At 38.5% G+C, this 16,588-nt stretch overlaps 1 protein-coding gene across 1 annotated transcript in view; it reads left to right on the forward strand.

Annotated features, from left to right (window-relative positions):
• Positions 1–16,588, forward strand: part of MARCHF1 (membrane associated ring-CH-type finger 1) — a 235,334-nt gene that overhangs the window by 70,266 nt on the left and 148,480 nt on the right. The window contains exon 2 of the mRNA XM_035550499.2: positions 4,354–4,432. The gene's annotated coding sequence lies outside the window, so the exon portion shown is untranslated. The remainder of the gene's footprint in view (positions 1–4,353; positions 4,433–16,588) is intronic.

Raw genomic sequence — 16,588 nt, forward strand, 5'->3', positions numbered from 1 at the left:
TGGGTTTTAGCGTTGCCTTAGTGAGTGATGGTAGAAGTGCTTCTACTTGTTTCTGTTGGAGAAAGAAATGATGTGTTAGAAATCATGAACATAGTACTCATCAACTTGAACATATTTTAATGAACTGTTAATGCAGAATAAAGTTGGTTTTTTTTTTTTTTTTTTTTTTTTACGATTGTAGTAATAAAATGCATCTGTTGTTTACCTCATAGATGGAAGTTGTGTCTGTTGGTAATTGCAAGCAGGGTACTTTGGCCGATTTGGTATTACAAAATCATCAGGAAGGTTGCAGGTAACTTCACCTCAGTGTAATATTGTGGCTTTAAATAGAGAGAGAGATTTATGTGGTGCCCTTATCTGCAGGCAGAGAGCATTGTTATTTGTTTGTTGGGTTATTCTGTCCAGCAATGCTTGCAGGTGTGTGTAAAGTGAACTGGACTTCATGCATGTGCAGCAGACAGCTGCGTCGTCCTCCTCTTGTGGATCTCTTCTGTGCTCTCTCAAAATGCCAGATTTGCTATGTAGCCATTAGTGTTATTCATGTTGAAGGCATGCAGAGAAGCCTTTCCATGTAAGAGCATCAGAATTGCTGTACAGAAGAACTTCATCGTGCAGACCAGAGATTTAGACGAAGTCTGTTGGGGCCAAATTCCATGATGGGCAAAAGAGAATGGCTGGGGAAGACCAAGAATAAACCAAGCAAATGTATAGGTGAAAGGAGGTGGTGGTGGTAGAAAAATATTGAGAAGTTCATCTTGTCGTTTATTTTGGTTCTGAGAATACCAAAATAGGTAGTATATTGTTAAAGTAGCTCAAAGTTATGAAATACAATGTAGTGGTACAGAAGTGACCCAGAAAGTTTGATTACCTTTTCACTTACCGTAGGGCCTTTTCCTAGCTGCTTCTGGTGGTTTTGGGTAGACAAATCTAAAATGCAGATATTAGGAATTAGGAGAACTGGCCTACTGAACTTCTTAATTTATAGCTTGCACAACAGCTCTGTTACAGATTCACCAGAATTCACAGAACCAGTGTGCTCAAAATTAATTTATGATATTTACTGACTTCTTGAGTGCTTATTTTAAGAGAGTTTTTCAGAAGATCTTCACTTAAAATCAATCTTATGTATGCTTACTACTTCTTAAAAGTGGAGCAGGGATTCTCAAGATAGATTCTCAGGTGAAAGGTACGGTATTTTTAGGAAATTGCTGTTACTATTATTTTTTTATCTCACGTAAAAATGTATTGAGAATTTTTCCTCTTATTTTGGTTTCTTTCATCATTGTAAACAAGAGGATGAAAAAAATGGGTTATTAGTGGTTTGTAGGTGATCTAACTGAAGTTGTCTCAAAGTAGGCAGTCACTGTGGGCTTTTCCGGGGTTATACTCATGGGTATGACTTCCATTCATGTGTGTTTTCTGTTTGATGAAATACTCCATTTATTTATTATTTACTTAAGTACTGCAGGAAAAAAAAGATGCTGCTTGAAATTCAGAAGTGGATCGGTTAAAGTGCTTCAGGAGAAGACTGGGTCTATGTGATATTTGATGTTGCTATGGGAAACTGCTTTGCAAGAACATTTGCAGAGCAGATGGACCAGGATAGATAAAAAAGATACAGGTATTGAATAGAGCTTGTGTAATGTTCTGTGAAACAGCAGGAAAACATGAACTCAAGTTTATGGAACATAATTCCTTGAGTCGTCCTTCTCTAACGGGTACACTGCTAACAACTTTCAAAACACAGCTCTTCACGGCAAACTTGTTCTGTTTTTATTAAATGGGATAGTATATCTTCATGGTATTTTATCTTACGCAATTCAATTTAAACAGCTGTCCATTGTGAATAGATCAGTAGCGAAGGTTTCTTAAAATTTTTGACTATTTAACAAGCCAAAGAAAATTTCAGAGTTTATCTGCCCCATCTTCTGTCATATGCAAAACCAATCATGTCATAACTTTATGTTGTAACCTACTGCCTTTTGGACAAGCCAAGTACACAAACACCATAGAGTGGAAAAACTTTGTATTTCGGGCATTGTAATTGTGTTGGCTTAACATGCTCTTGGCTATTGAGAGCTCTTCTGTAGCCTTATATGCTAGCTTTATTTCTGTGTTTAAAAAAATAAAATAATACCCACCCTGTTTAAGAACTCGAATACATTTGTAGTGGTTTGGCAGAGTGTTGGTTTCCTTAGCAACACAAACACAAAAGATACCCATGTGGTGGTGTACATGCAACCTGCCCTTGTAAGAGCGGGTACGTATAGAAATGTACTGTATGCTTCTTTAACGCATATCCTTTGTTCTCTCTGGCAATGAATAAAATAGGCATATGCTGTTGAATTTTTCTCTAGGAAGATCGAGAATTTGAAATATATTTCGTAGTCATATCTTTTCAAAAACTGAAAAGCAAACTTGTAATTTTTTTTTTTGAAAAAATAAGAAAATCTGCTCTCATGAAGATGTATGACTGACGCTGCTAAAGGATTTTTCCCCAAAGTAATACATTATCAGTAAAAACAAAAACAAATCTTCAGACTTTTAACTTACAGCGTATCTGTGCTTCGAATCTTGTTGAGTTACAAAGCTTACTCCATGGGTTGTTTTCTGCACATATATTGAACCAGTTCTTTGGTTCATGCAATCCTAAACCTGTGACTACCCCTGTAACTATCAGTCTTTTCATTTGGTATGAAATACCAGGAAATACCATACTACTGAACACCAGTCGGTTGATTGACAGTTCTAGAGCACTGTTAAAGAATTCTTTTGAGAGTAACGTGTGTTTGTTTTTAGGTTATTCTTTCATTATGAAACAAAATATATTTGATGTGTTTGTTGGTAATCCACTTTAAATATCACATGTGAATATCTTCCAGAATTTATATATTCGTATATTTTCTACTGGTTTAAGGTAGTTACGGAAAACAAGGAAAGTTTGAGGCAGGAATTACTGGGGAAAGTTTTATAGCCTCTGTTCTACAATTAAATGGATCAGAATGTCAGGAGTACTGTGTGTTGTTAGCTTTCAGCTATAACCTTTGTACGCCTTTTACACTAGGTAAAGCACAGTGAGATTGGCCTTTTTTTTCATGCACCTCAGAAAAGACATTTCATGGGTGATTAATTATAACCTATTTTCAATTTATTTTAACCAGGGACCAGTTAAATAAAGCACTTTTACAGAATCACAGAATTGTTGAGGCTGGAAAGGACCTATTGAGATAGAGCAACACCCTGCTCAGTGCAGGGTCATCTTGAGCACGTTGTCTAGGACTCTGTCCAGTTGGGTTTCGAATATCTCCAAGGATGGACACTCCAAGGACTCCAAGCCTGGGCAACCATTTCAAGTTTTTGACCGCACTCAGAGTAAAAGGGAAAAAGAAATGAAATTATATGTTTAAACAAGACTTCCTGTATTTTACTCTGGTCCTGTGTTCTTTTGTCCTTTTAGTGGATACCACTGGGAAGAGTCTAGTTCTGCCTTCCTTACTCTGCGCCCCTTCAGATGTTTATACACATTGATAAGATCACTCTGAGCCTTCTCTTCAAGCTCAAGGCCCTCATTTCTATCAGCCTCTCCTCATAGAGAAGATGTCCCAGTCCCTTAATCACCTTCATGCCCTTTTATTCCTGTATGCATGTCTCTCTTGCATTGTGGAGCCTGGGATTGGGCCTGGCATTTTGCCTCACCAGTGCAGAGCAGAGAGGAATGGTCACTTCCCTCAACAAGTTGGTGACGCTCTGTAATGGAGCCCAGGTTGCTGGGAGCCTTCTTTGCTGTAAGGGCACGTTGCTGGCTCATGGTCGGCTAATTGTCAGCTTGTTGGACAAGCTCAATAGGTCCTTTGGAGTTGACAGCTCTGTACTATATATTTTATTTTTTGTTTAGCAAGCAAATATCTGTAAAAACATTATTAGTGAACAAATTACGTATTTTGGTCTTTTTGTTTTATTAGATTTTATATTTGATTAGTGTTTTGCAATTGCTTACACCTATATGTAAGAGGTTGCAAAAAGGCCTTTTCCACTAGCATGGGTAGCAAATGGAAAATCATCTATGGTTTTCTTGTGCTCAGGGAGATCAAAAATTAATCTCAAATCAATTTGAGAGTCTGCAGAAAGATGGATGGAAGTCAGTATCTGGCATAGGAGTTGGCAAACATTAATTAAAACTACCTTTCAAGTCCAGAAGTGTTATGTTAGATTTGTACCACCTGAAAGACACCGGGATTAAAATATTTTTCAAAGTTTATTTCATAGCGTGATTTAAGGCTATTGCGTATACATATATGACATTTCAGCATGATATAGCTAGTTTCACATGTGTCTTGTTTCTGTTTGTTCCAGGAAATGAACCCAGGAAGTAATGTGAAGGGCCATGTGAAGCTCTGTCATAGCAGAAATTTGCTATAAGATTGCTTTGCATGTAAGTTTTTATTTTCTGTTGTTAAATACTAAGTTATATTCACATTACTGGAAAAAAAAAGATTGATTTTAGCATTTTGACTTGCAGCTTGAATGTGAAAAAAACCCTGCCAAAAGCCTTATGTTGAACTCCTGCCATTATTAATTTACTGTATTTCAATGAAGAGCAGACATTTTTCTCTTAATTATTTGAATCTAATGATTAAGTTTTTTTTATGTTGTATCATTACAGGTTACACATGCAGTTTGGTGCATGCTAAACTGCAATACCTTATTTTTCAGAAACTCTGAACGAAAGGTAGAAAATGACCAAATTTGTATGAGAGTATGAAACTTTTCCATTCAAAAATTATTTAGCCAAGATTGCACATGCAGATGCCTGCTGTGACTCAGACCTGTTACAGAATGGTTATCTTTTCCCACAGTTATTCAATGATATGATAGTACCATTTACAGTCTTGCTATTTGTAGCAAAGACTTTTCTTTAAGCTATAGAGAAGACATTTAATTTTCTATACATGGCTTAACAAGCTCCACTTAAGAATTTAAACTTCTGTTTTCATCTTGAGTCTGGGTGTCTACGTCAAAATATTTAAGTGAGTGAGAGAGATGAACTTGCCCTTAGGTCACTACTGCAAGGGAAATATTAGAAGCTCCATTTTGCACAAAGAAACAAAAGCATCAGAGTGACTATTGATTTTTTCAGATTCATGTGTCTGGCAGAGCTGAGAACAGAATTCAAAAGCTGTTTGTCCCAGTCAGGATTTATTATTTGAATATAAACTATGTGATGGTGAATTGTAATGGTTCATACATAGGCATTATATATAAATAGGTCTAAAATATATATATTGAAAGAAATAGGGAGTTTACAGGAAAAGTTTGCAAGCTGGAGTTGAACCGGTATATTAGTTTTCATCTTTGTATAATTATTATAATTTAAGTAAGCATGATCTAATTAGCAAGTTCTTGAAGACTCTAGAAGAGACAACGGTTAATGTTTCAAAGTTGGCGGTGCCTGTTAATACTTTAAAAATAACTATTCTATTTTTGTTTTTTTTGGTATCTAGCACTGAAAAAAGTAGCAATGCCTATTTCTGGGCATTGTGTAGGGAATTTGCAACAACCTGCAACTAAATTAAAACTTGCAAATGCTAATCTTCCACAATTCAAGCTCTCTATGAGGCATCAGAATGTGTTTTGATTTATTTCTAGTTTTCTTGAAAAAGTAATTCATTGTCTTAGTGTTTCTTTACTATTCTGACTGCTGAAACAACCACAAATTAAGTAGAGATACAAGAATATCTATTAGAAATTCGAATCTGAGTTCTGCTTTTTGTGTTGTAAAGTAAAAGTTGGACATTATTGTCTTCATTCTATTACTTCTCTGTTATCCTAAGTGTATTAACATTGAAGCGTTTCCTTCAGTTTTATCAAAGAATCTGGAGAGGGTATTCCAGGACATTTCAAGACTTCTATGATTAGTTAAGGAAGAGAGAAGGGAAACTGCTGCTCTGATAATGCTGCCTTAATATCTGAATTTGTCAAATTTTTGGTATTATTTGCTAGATTTAATTACCTAGTACGCTTTGGGCAAGTGGATTTCCAGCATCTTAACAGTAGCATTAGAAACAAACTGAAAAGATGTGAGATGAAGTTAGAATTGGCTAGCTTATTTGAACTCTATCATCTCGTTTTAATTTCTCTCTTCATCCCTTTGTCTGCCTGAGAAATGCACGTACTTCAAATGTGTGTGTGTGTGTGTATATATATATATATGAGGTACTCTTAGGTATGTATTCATTGAAGGTTAGGCAATGGGACAAAGCACAGAAATGGGCTTGGAAAAGTCTTAGGGGAGAACATGGAGAGTAGTCATTTCATGGATAGGATGCTAAAGCTGAGAGCTGTATTACATGTTGAGCACTGTAAGGTACACGTGTAGCCTTCCAGACAACAAGTGCATGTTTTTGACTCTTGGAAATACCCAAATTCCCATCTAATTTAAACAGATCTGACTGTGTGTGAAAATAGCAGAAAATATATCTTTTTTTTTTCTAGTATAAAATGTTTGCAAAAGCATATGATAGAACATGAAACATACAATATAGTTGAAATCTTCTATGTTTTTGGATGTGAAAATATGAGACATAGATCTAAATATTAAAAAACAACAACTTACTGATGTATTATTTAACAATTCAGTATTAATGGGAAATGTAAATGCATTTCAGTTGTTTTTATATGGATTTTTTATTTTACAAGCTAGCTGTTGGAAGCTATTAGATGTAGAAATGACCTTTTCCTCTAGTAGTGCATTATTGTTCATTAAAGTATATTAAATGTGAGTCTGTTCTACTACTTTCCAGTCAGTGCCATGAAAAGAGATGCTAGATCTGAACCACTGGTTGGATTTGTATGCTGTTTTATTAGCGGAGCAAAGTCTTCCGCATAATGCTTTTCTTAGTTTTGCTTTGCCTGTGCAGATATCAGTTTATTATCTTATTCGTGCTTTAGGTTTTGTACTGAGGGTAACTTGCCTGCAGCCCCACTTTTAAAGTAGTCTGCCTTGAGCTGCATGCTGAAATTGCAGCTGGTTAAATTTAGGAGACACGAATCCCAGCTTTTATGATTTCAGGTGCCTGCCACAGAAATGAAAACTGAATCTGGCTGTCGAGTAATCAGAATTGCAACAATTATTATTTTTTTTCATTTCAAATACTAGTTCTCTATTACAATATAGTTGTAGATGGTTCCGAAGTCTGGATAGAGACCTGGCAATATGCAAGCATGAAGGCATATTTTCATCCCTTGCCTAAGAAGTGATCCCATATTTACTCCCCCTAAATGCCAATGAACCTCTTTCTGGTGCGTATTAAGAGCGAATGTTCTCATACACCAGATATTAATGGAGTCTGGGCATTAATAAATGACAACAAAGGTACCATAGTCCTAACCTCCATTGTCATAATTTTTGCAACTGTACGGAGCATTCTCATCTAGGTATAACTTCACTTTTTCAGGAGTGCTGAAGATGCTTGTGCACTTGATGTAAAAATCCTTCATGCAGTATCATTCTTGTATGGTATAGCAGGTTGCGTTGGAGACCAGGGATTTGAGAATTGAGGTGGGTTGCAGTGCAACTAAGGATGCCAAAAAACATCTGCTTCTTATTCACATGGGCTAAAGAACTGCGTTTCATAGGAAGTGCTGTTACAGCTTGTTTTTCTGAAACCTGCTGCTCCAGAAATATAATTGTCACTCGTCCTTACCACTAGTGGACATTTATCCATCTCTAATCTGCACTTGTAGCGCTTGTGCTGTCGGGCGTTCTGGCAAGAACGAGCAAAGGCTCCACTCCATCACTTTGCCAGGACACTGAAGTACTGTTTTGTGCATCTGGATTGTATGTGGTGGCGTTACAGAGGGGAGGATGTACTTTTCCTCTAGTCTATTTGTATTGAAGTGCTGTCAGGAACTTAATTTCTTAATTGTCTGTTTGTGCAATTTAGACCGTAGGCATTTGAAAATGCTAAGGATATTGTTGAGAATTTCTGCAAATAATTCTTACTGGATAACCTGAGCAGGAATAAGATTGCAAGATGATTAGATAAACATACTAGCAGTTCTGTAGGATTAACATCAGTCAATACAGATTTTTTTTTTAAGTGTTGGACATACCATTTTCATTGTCTGCTCACTCTGACAGCACACCTCAAAGAGAAAGACTGAGAATAAGAGGAGAAAAGGTTCTAGAGATTGACTGTTGATCTAATAAGGGCCTAATAGAAGAAGTAATAAGGTATTTTCTGTGTGGAATAACTTCTGACTGGTACTATAGGCAGGCCAGAAGGAATAACATACCTTATTTAATCAATTAGATCTTACTTGGAGAGCTGTAGATAAGCAATTCTGGTTCTGTTTTCTTTGAATTATCTTTTGAATTGGTTGTCAATAAGTTAATGAATCTATGGCAGCACTCTCTATTTTCACAGATGGCTGTACTGGCTAATTTCACATCCTATACATCTCTGTATTCAGTGCTAAATCTGTTCTCTTCCTGTTAAAGAAACCAGGGACAATATCACACGGGCGTGTCTCAAAGCAACATGTATGTAGCTTTGTACTCAAGGCTGCAGCTGAATTTACAATTCATGCATTTGACCGTCATATTGGTTTAAACAGAGAACAGACAGCATGCGAGGAAGAATATGGGTATGGTTATATATTCTGAGCGCAGGTTGCTGAAAGAGGGAAATGGAACATTTTAAAACATGAGAGAGCTCCAAGTTCTTTGTCTCAAGTCTTTCTGCTAGAATAATTCAACGCTGCTAATTCAGATATTGATCAAAGTATTTGCTACACATTTCTTGTATCTGGTAGTCTTACAAATACATTGATCGGTATTGTAAAACTGCCTTTCATGATATACACACACGTAACTATATAACGTACTGAGATGTGTAGGTCATGGTGGCAATTATTTCATTATGATCAGTTTAGTAGTTATTACATTTTTCTTCCAAAGGGAATTGGCATATTTGATTTCTATTAATGTTAGCTGGTGAACAAATAAGAAAACAGAAATCTTTTTCTACCCTTTTTCACCCCGCGGCTGGGTTGTTCTATATTTAGCTAGTGACCATTGACACTTCTGTCCCATGCTTGTAAAATACCAAATCCTTTGCCATCTTAATAAACTCCATGTAAAATAAATAGTAGCACAAAGTATACTTCTATAGGTTTATAGAAGCCATTCATTTTGACAGAAGTAAGAGCAGAAAAGTTCTGTTTATGCAGACAACAATGTGAATTGTTCCTCTCTATGAAAGGCACCTTTGCTGATGCACGATGACAAGAGTTCCTCATTTTCTCTAAATACTTCCCCTGCTGGATCTCTGGAGCTCTTGGCTTTTCCCACTACTCTTCTCATACCCTGGGAAAAAAGTTTGAAATACCTTTTCTTGTTTTCCACTGAGAATACAGGATTGGTCACTTTTTTGGAGATCCTGATGAGAGATCTTCCTACAGAAGATGAAACTAACCCAGATGAAAAGCCAAAAGTATGCTACCAAAATCAATAGTAAGAATTTAAACTGTATGTGATACTGGTGAAGAGCAGAGTTGATTTTATTATTGTAGAAGATTGTGAGACCCTAAGAGCACATTAATTTCCAAGGAGTGTCTCGCACAGCTCTAATTAAGGTTTCAGTGGTCACTGGAGATGAGTCTTTCACTGCTCTCCCCGTGTCTCTCTTTTGTCTTTCTAAACTAAACTTAGACTTGAACTTTAATCTTATATGCTACCTGGCTTATGCTTTTGTGTCAACTTCTGTGAATATATTCAGGGGAATACAAGTTTTAATTTTAGCATTTTTGCATACTGTAAGCATCTTCCTGATCATAAGCTTGTACAAAGGTATCTTGCAAGAATAAGAAGAATAAAATTATCGCAAAGGTCTTTCATCCTTTGCTTCATTACTTATTATGTAGGTTTTTTTTCTTTAAATAAAGCGTGTACTGAGGAATATAAATTGATCTATCTGAACTGATGACACTAAGAAATACAACACCTGTTCATAGTGTTGCTTGTTAATTTACTCTGCTGAGGTATAATTTCATGCCTTGTTAAAATCAGACAGACACAGCTATGATTTGCTGAGGGTGAAATAACGGGACAGGCTTTGAGAAACTTTTGTGTCTTTTATAATGCTTGATACCAAATTTCTACCGGGAGTAATGAAAGCAATGGTCAAGAAAAAATGTCTTACAAATTAAATTTGATGACACAGGAAAAAAGTATGAATGCAACTAAACCAGAATATTTTATTACTTGGGTCAGTAAGCAGTCAGTGTTTTGCTTGAGGAGTAAATTTCCTACATCTCAGGCAGTGTCAGCATGCACGCGTAGTTACTGAAACAGTGCCAGTGATTTGGACGCAGCATTCATGAGCCAGTAGCCAGGCCTGCTTTAGTTTCTGGAGATAAGGAAAGCTGGAGAATTTTGAAACTGCCTTGCAAATCGACGATCGCCATACATGTGGCTTTCTCCTGCTTCGCTGTTCTGCCACGCGAGTTGTGAAGGGGACCGAAGTCAAGCTTTCATTGTATCTGGACTCAGACATGTGCTCGAATAGTAATAAACCATAGTGTGTTCATTCCCACACATCAGTCAAGCTTCTTGAGGCGAGTGTTGCTGTTCCTGGTGCTAAATAGGTCTGGCACCAGGCAAATGTATATCCATGCGCTCGCTTCTGGGGTACATCATTGGGGATGCTGGATATGGGGAAGTGGGGGTGAGGGGAGGAGAAGGCAGCATCCCTCAGGTGTTAATAATACAAAGCTGAAAGGAGCTTTGCTAAGTTTCTGAGCCACAAATGCAGAGACAGAAATTACATTAGTCCCCTGTAGCTTCCAGCTGAGGTTTGTATCTGAGAGGCTCCCTGATTTCTGCAGCGTTGCAGCAGCAGCAGGTGGTTAAAGCACGGGTTCTGCCGGTCAGCCAGCTTCACGGTGTGCCGTGCAGGTGCTTAGACCTCGCAAGTCAGGTTTTGTGCAGTTCTGTTAGCACATACTCATTCATATCAATATGCCACCCATTACTTACATTCCTGCTAACTGGTTAAAATTGTCCTTACACTGATAAAAAGGCGTATTGTACCTACAGCATCGGTATAATTCCCCCAAACTGCTCAGGTTACCTGTTAGCATCCTCAGTTCCTATGTTTGTTCCACCCGAAATGGTAGCATTTACACATTAAATCATCTTTGAACCAATTTCCCCATTAAACTGGCTTTTCTTGGAATGACTCCTGTTTACCTGAGAAGTGTTAATCTGTAATAGCTCTGCGAGCCGTCTTTTGTTGGTTGTTCAGCATCAATGGCCGTGTTGCTCCTTATTTATTTTTCTGCTCTTATCTAAACAATGCTTTCGCTAGTACCTGAGATCGGGTGTTGTTATGCTGTACATCTGCATCTCATAGTAGCTGCCTTGAGACAAAAAACTTGTGTTTCGGCCTCCCAGCAGCCAAAAGGTTCAGCTCCTGTATCAGTAATTTGGGCAGTGTGGAAGGGTTGCGCAGTCGGGGGGAAAGAGGAGGCTCGGCAGCCCCTCCTGAGTCCCTGCCCTGGGACGTTCACCTGTGGAGCTGAGAGCAGCTTGTTTTGGCCCAGCGGCGGCAGAGCACTCCCGAGAAACCTCGTGCGGGTCGAGAAGCGACTTAGGATTTCTTTCCTTGTGTTGACGTGGCACAAAGCGTTGCGCCTTCCTCCTCTGAAGGCAGATTTAAGGGCGACAGTTGTGGGAAACGGCTTTCTGCAGGGTCACTCTTGCCAGAGTTTACTGATACAGTCTGGGGAGCTGTAATGCCTGTGGCCTCCCGTGCCTTCCACAAAGCCTCTGAGGATAATTACGAGCATTTTGTCAATGTAATGGACTGAAGCCACCACAGTTGTTATGGGCTGATTCATGCGAGAATGGTCTAAAGAGTCTCCACTTCTGCTGCCACTTCTGTAGTTTCCTGAAAAAAAGTATGATTTCTTGGCTTAAACTTCAATGGGAGAGGCAAATTGATAATTCTGTAACTATTTTAATTGCAGTTTGTTGTTGTAGTCTGTTTAGAACAAGGCTGCACTGCGGGAGTCATAAGAATTTACTAGATAGAAAACAGAATTGTAATGTTAAGAGGTGCTTTTGCTTCACAAATAACTCGTTCTCAACGCATGTCAGGTCTATGTGGCTGGAAGCTTTTTTTAATCTTGTGTGTGCGCACGCATTGTAATGGCACTGCTTTTCAACTATGCAGTAATCCCTCATAGGTTGCCTGAGTTTTTAGATTCTGCATGACTTTTGTACTCCTCGTACTCTAATATAGACCTTTTTATACAGGTCTTGCTTTGTAATAGTTTCAAAGTGACCATGACTACAACCAGAAGGGTTATTTAAGCAGCAAACTAAGTAAAAAAGAAATCTGAAATGCCTGTCAAACTAATGAGAGAACAGTGTCAATAACAATGTTTCCTGTGTAAGTTTTTATTTTGTGATCAATAACTGTTAGAAGTCAGTAATCTAAAAGCACATAAGCTGAAAAATCTGGTCTGTGTTGCTGTCTGCAGCTTTCTGTTAACTACGAGCATTAACTGTTAACAGCAGCTTGTTTTTTTTTCTTAACTAGCCCAGCAGTGTACATAGTATGTGTGTGTGCATATATATATATATATATGTACACGCATATATATATCTGTCCTGGTTTCAGGTAGGACAGAGTTAATTTTCCTCCTAGTAGCTGGCAGGGTGCTATGTTTTGGATTAGGATGAGAAGAGCGCTGATAACATGCTGATGTTTTAATTGTCGCAGAGCAGTGCTTACACCAAGCCAAGGACTTTTCAGCTTCTCGCTCTGTCCTGCTAGCGAGCAGGCTGGGGGTGCAGCAGGAGCTGGGAGGGGACAGACCCAGGACAGCTGACCCAAACTGGCCAAAGGGGTATTCCGTACCATCTGACGTCATGCTGAACAATATATAGGGGTGGCTAGCCGGGGTGGGGGGGCGGCTGCTCGGGGATAGGCTGGGCATCGGTCAGCGGGTGGTGAGCAATTGCATTGTGCATCACTTGTTTCGTACACATTAGTAGTAGTAGTACTATTATTATTATTATTATTATTTTCCTGTCTTAATAAACTGTCTTTACCTCAACTCACAGGCTTCACTTTCCCATTTCTCTCCCCCATCCCAGAGAGGGAGGGGGGAGGGTGAGCGAATGGCTGTGCGGTGTTTAGCTGCCGGCCGGGTTAAACCACAGCAACGTATTATCCAGAGGTGTGTAGAAGACCTTTAAAACAAGGTTTCGTGCAAGATCGCCACCTCCCATTCCTAGCATAGCACAGCTGTCGGTGCTGCAGTCCCAGGCCTTGCCAGGTCCTGTACATGTACAAACGCAACCAAGGAGCTGAACTTGGCGGAGAAACTGCCAGAGATGCCAGTCTGTGTTCTAGCACCAGTGGGCTTTGTGGTTAGTTAGGAACTGGGCTGGTAACTATTGTCATCTGCTACAAACAGACCCTACCAAGACTCCCAGGCAGAGGAGCCCTGGACTCATACTGTTTATTTTTGGTGAGCTAAAGGGAAGAAAAATCCCTATGTCCTTCCTGACTTTTTGTATCAATGCCAAATGTGAAGTCATGGTTGCATTGCTGCATGACAGCTTTTGAAAAGATTAATAAAATAAAGAGGAGAAATGATGGTTCTACCACTGTTGGTATTTGTGAGAGAGGATTAAATTCAAGTAGAAGCTTCCTACAGTCACAAATCCGTTATATCATTAAGGTTTGTTGTGTTTTTTAAAACAGAAGACAGAATTGCAGAATTAAAAGAAAAAAAAAGGTGACATCCTGGGGGACAGGGGGTGGGGACAGATGAGAAATGCCTTGAGTCAAAGTCTGGTAGTCTTGGTCAAGCAGGTTAATGGGGGGGGATCTGCAGAGTTTGTCCTGCAAACCAGCTAGAAATGGTCTCTATTGAAAAGGAGCTGAATATCCAAAACAGAGAAGACTTATGCAGAAGCAGAGTTACAATGGGAGAAACAGATTAAAAGGAATTAAGTCATTCTTTTCTTTTTTTCTCTGGAAAATTTCTCTAATTTTCAGGGTTTTTTTTCAGTCCACATAAAGCAGTTTTTAGAGATGTGCTCTAATAGGGTCACCACGAGTAACAGTTTTGTCATATTTGAGATATACATTTCAGTACAGCTGTAGTAATACATTATTATTATAAATTGGAACGATGCCATGTAAAAACTTTGAAGCAGGCAGATGTGAAACCATCCAGAGAAATGTATTCACAACCAGTAATAATTAAAAATTATTATTTTATAAGCTCTCCCTAGTCTTATCTAAGACCTAAATTTGGATTTTGCCAACGTATCCTAGAAACACTTCTCCCAACAAAATGTCTAGTTGTCTGCTGATTCATAATGTCACGGTGGCCTGACCTACAACCTGCCGCTGAATTCTTGGCTGTGATGTTGTGCTTTAAGAGAATTCCATCCTTTTACAGTTTATGATTTTTTGTCCTTAAAGTTTCATTTGATAGGCCCTTCCTTTCCTAGTTTCCATCCTGACAGAGTTCATCTACTTTTCCTCTGTATCATTCATTACTTGACTCCTTTTTTGCTCTTCGTTCATCTCCCCCAATTAAATGGCCTGTCCTCATCTCTATTTCTATGGCTGGAAGTTTTGTAGATTCTGACTGTGTAAGTGAGCCTAATGGGTTGGGAGTGTTCCCACTGAATATTTATGACCTTGTGACAGCTGTCTCTGTAAAACAGTGACAGCTTCCTCAAAAAATGGAGAGAGCAATACATGACAGGCTTTCTGTTTCATTTGGGTTTTTAGCATAATTTTTGCCCATTCATCCTCCCTAGTCTCCCTTCTGTTGATTATGCAGAGCTTTGATTTGATCCTATTAGGTTGTATCTATAATACTCTTTGTTTACTTTAACGTGATTCATAGGTATGGGCTGCCTTGGTTGTGGCAATAAAAATACCCCAACACCCACAATTAATTGTGGTCTCTGAATGGAAGAAATAACTGGTGTTTGCAGACAGAAGTTGAGCATTGTTATTATTGCAAGAAGTGGGAGGTGGAAGGGGCTATAAAAGTCCCTTCAAGTCAGTGAATTTATTCTTCCTTTGTCGTTAAAAAGAAAAAAAAAAGTCTGTTTATGTTGATTTGCTTAAAAGGTCTAATTTTAATAAGACCAGGTTTCTAATTTTCTAAATATGACATGCATATAAAGAAATAGTCTTTTCCTGGGGGAGTGTGTCCCGTCTAAATGTACAAAACACACATGGGTTGAAAATAAGGTTGTACAGTTGTAGCTTTTTTTTTTTTTTGAACATACCAGCTTATTTCCTCTCTCCATTTATCCTGTGTGTCCCAGTTGAAAGAATGTTTCTTAAAAAGCAGCTTGCCAGGAAACTTGCAAAAAATAGTGAATGTTGGCTAAATGAAAAAATCACAACCATAATTGAACAGGCAGCTTATGGAACCAGACACTTAGACGTGTGCCATCTACGGTTAGCAAGTTTGTTGAGTAAACTGGGCTGTGTAATTCAAAGGAGAACCCTTCTCAGCTTTTTGTTGCTCGTTTACCCCCAGGAACTCATGCTTAGGGGACAGCAGGGGATTTCAGCACTTCTCTAAAGCAAATGGTTCCCAGAATTGCAGCCGTAAGGCGCCTGTGGAACTTGATCTAAAAACAGATTTGTACCTGCAATTAGTTGCATCCAGGGGTGGACTTCACAGCCTGCAGCAGAAAGGGAAAATTTATCTTTGCGTCATGAATGTAATGAAAGTCTTGACCCAGTGCCACTAATAGCTGTGCCTTAGGCGCCACTAATAGCTGTGCCTGAGGTGCCACAATCCTGTGGCTCTGCTTTTTTAAGTAGTTAGGATAGCAACGTCTCCAGGCTGTGAAAAGGATTTTATTCCTAGCTAGGTAATAGTGGAGAACAGAGCGGCTTCATTCATTCTTTGTGTCTCGTAGACATCAGGTTTCTAGTATTTTTGGTAAATGCATGTAACCGTGTTGTTGTTATAGGTCTTATTGTCTGCTGTGTCACTTCAGGTTTCCTTAGTACCTTTTTTAACTGTGCTTTCTGTCTGAGATGAGAATTTCAGTGGGATAAGAGAGCTATGCTTTTTCATTTAACTTGGTTCAAGGTTACTGGTTATGCTGGAAAAAGCCAGTTGGATGAGATTTAGACTATAAAATACCTTGATAGGCAGCTGAGGGTTATTGGAGGAGGTGAGCTAGCTAGAATAAAATTCTAAAAGCTATTAAAGAAATTGATTTTTTTTTTTTGGGGGGGGGGAGTAAATGATTCTTTAAGTATTAAAATCTATAAGTTTATCAATGGATGATAGTAGAAAAAATGATAATCAGAACAGGATGTGCATAATTAGTTTTTGTGACTATTTAAAAGTACAGGATTAGTTCAAGGTGCTTTGAGACTTATCCTTCTGGGAAACATGGAAATGTTACGCATGCAGCCTTTCCTGAAGGAATTTAATAACGGTGCCTCCCACCCCCAATGTTTGGCTGAAAAATGGAGATTTTGCTGACGTTAGGAAATGTTTGGTTTCCATTTCAAAAGCA

Source organism: Cygnus atratus, chromosome 4 (genome assembly GCF_013377495.2).
Source record: "Cygnus atratus isolate AKBS03 ecotype Queensland, Australia chromosome 4, CAtr_DNAZoo_HiC_assembly, whole genome shotgun sequence".
Lineage (NCBI taxonomy): Eukaryota > Metazoa > Chordata > Aves > Anseriformes > Anatidae > Cygnus > Cygnus atratus.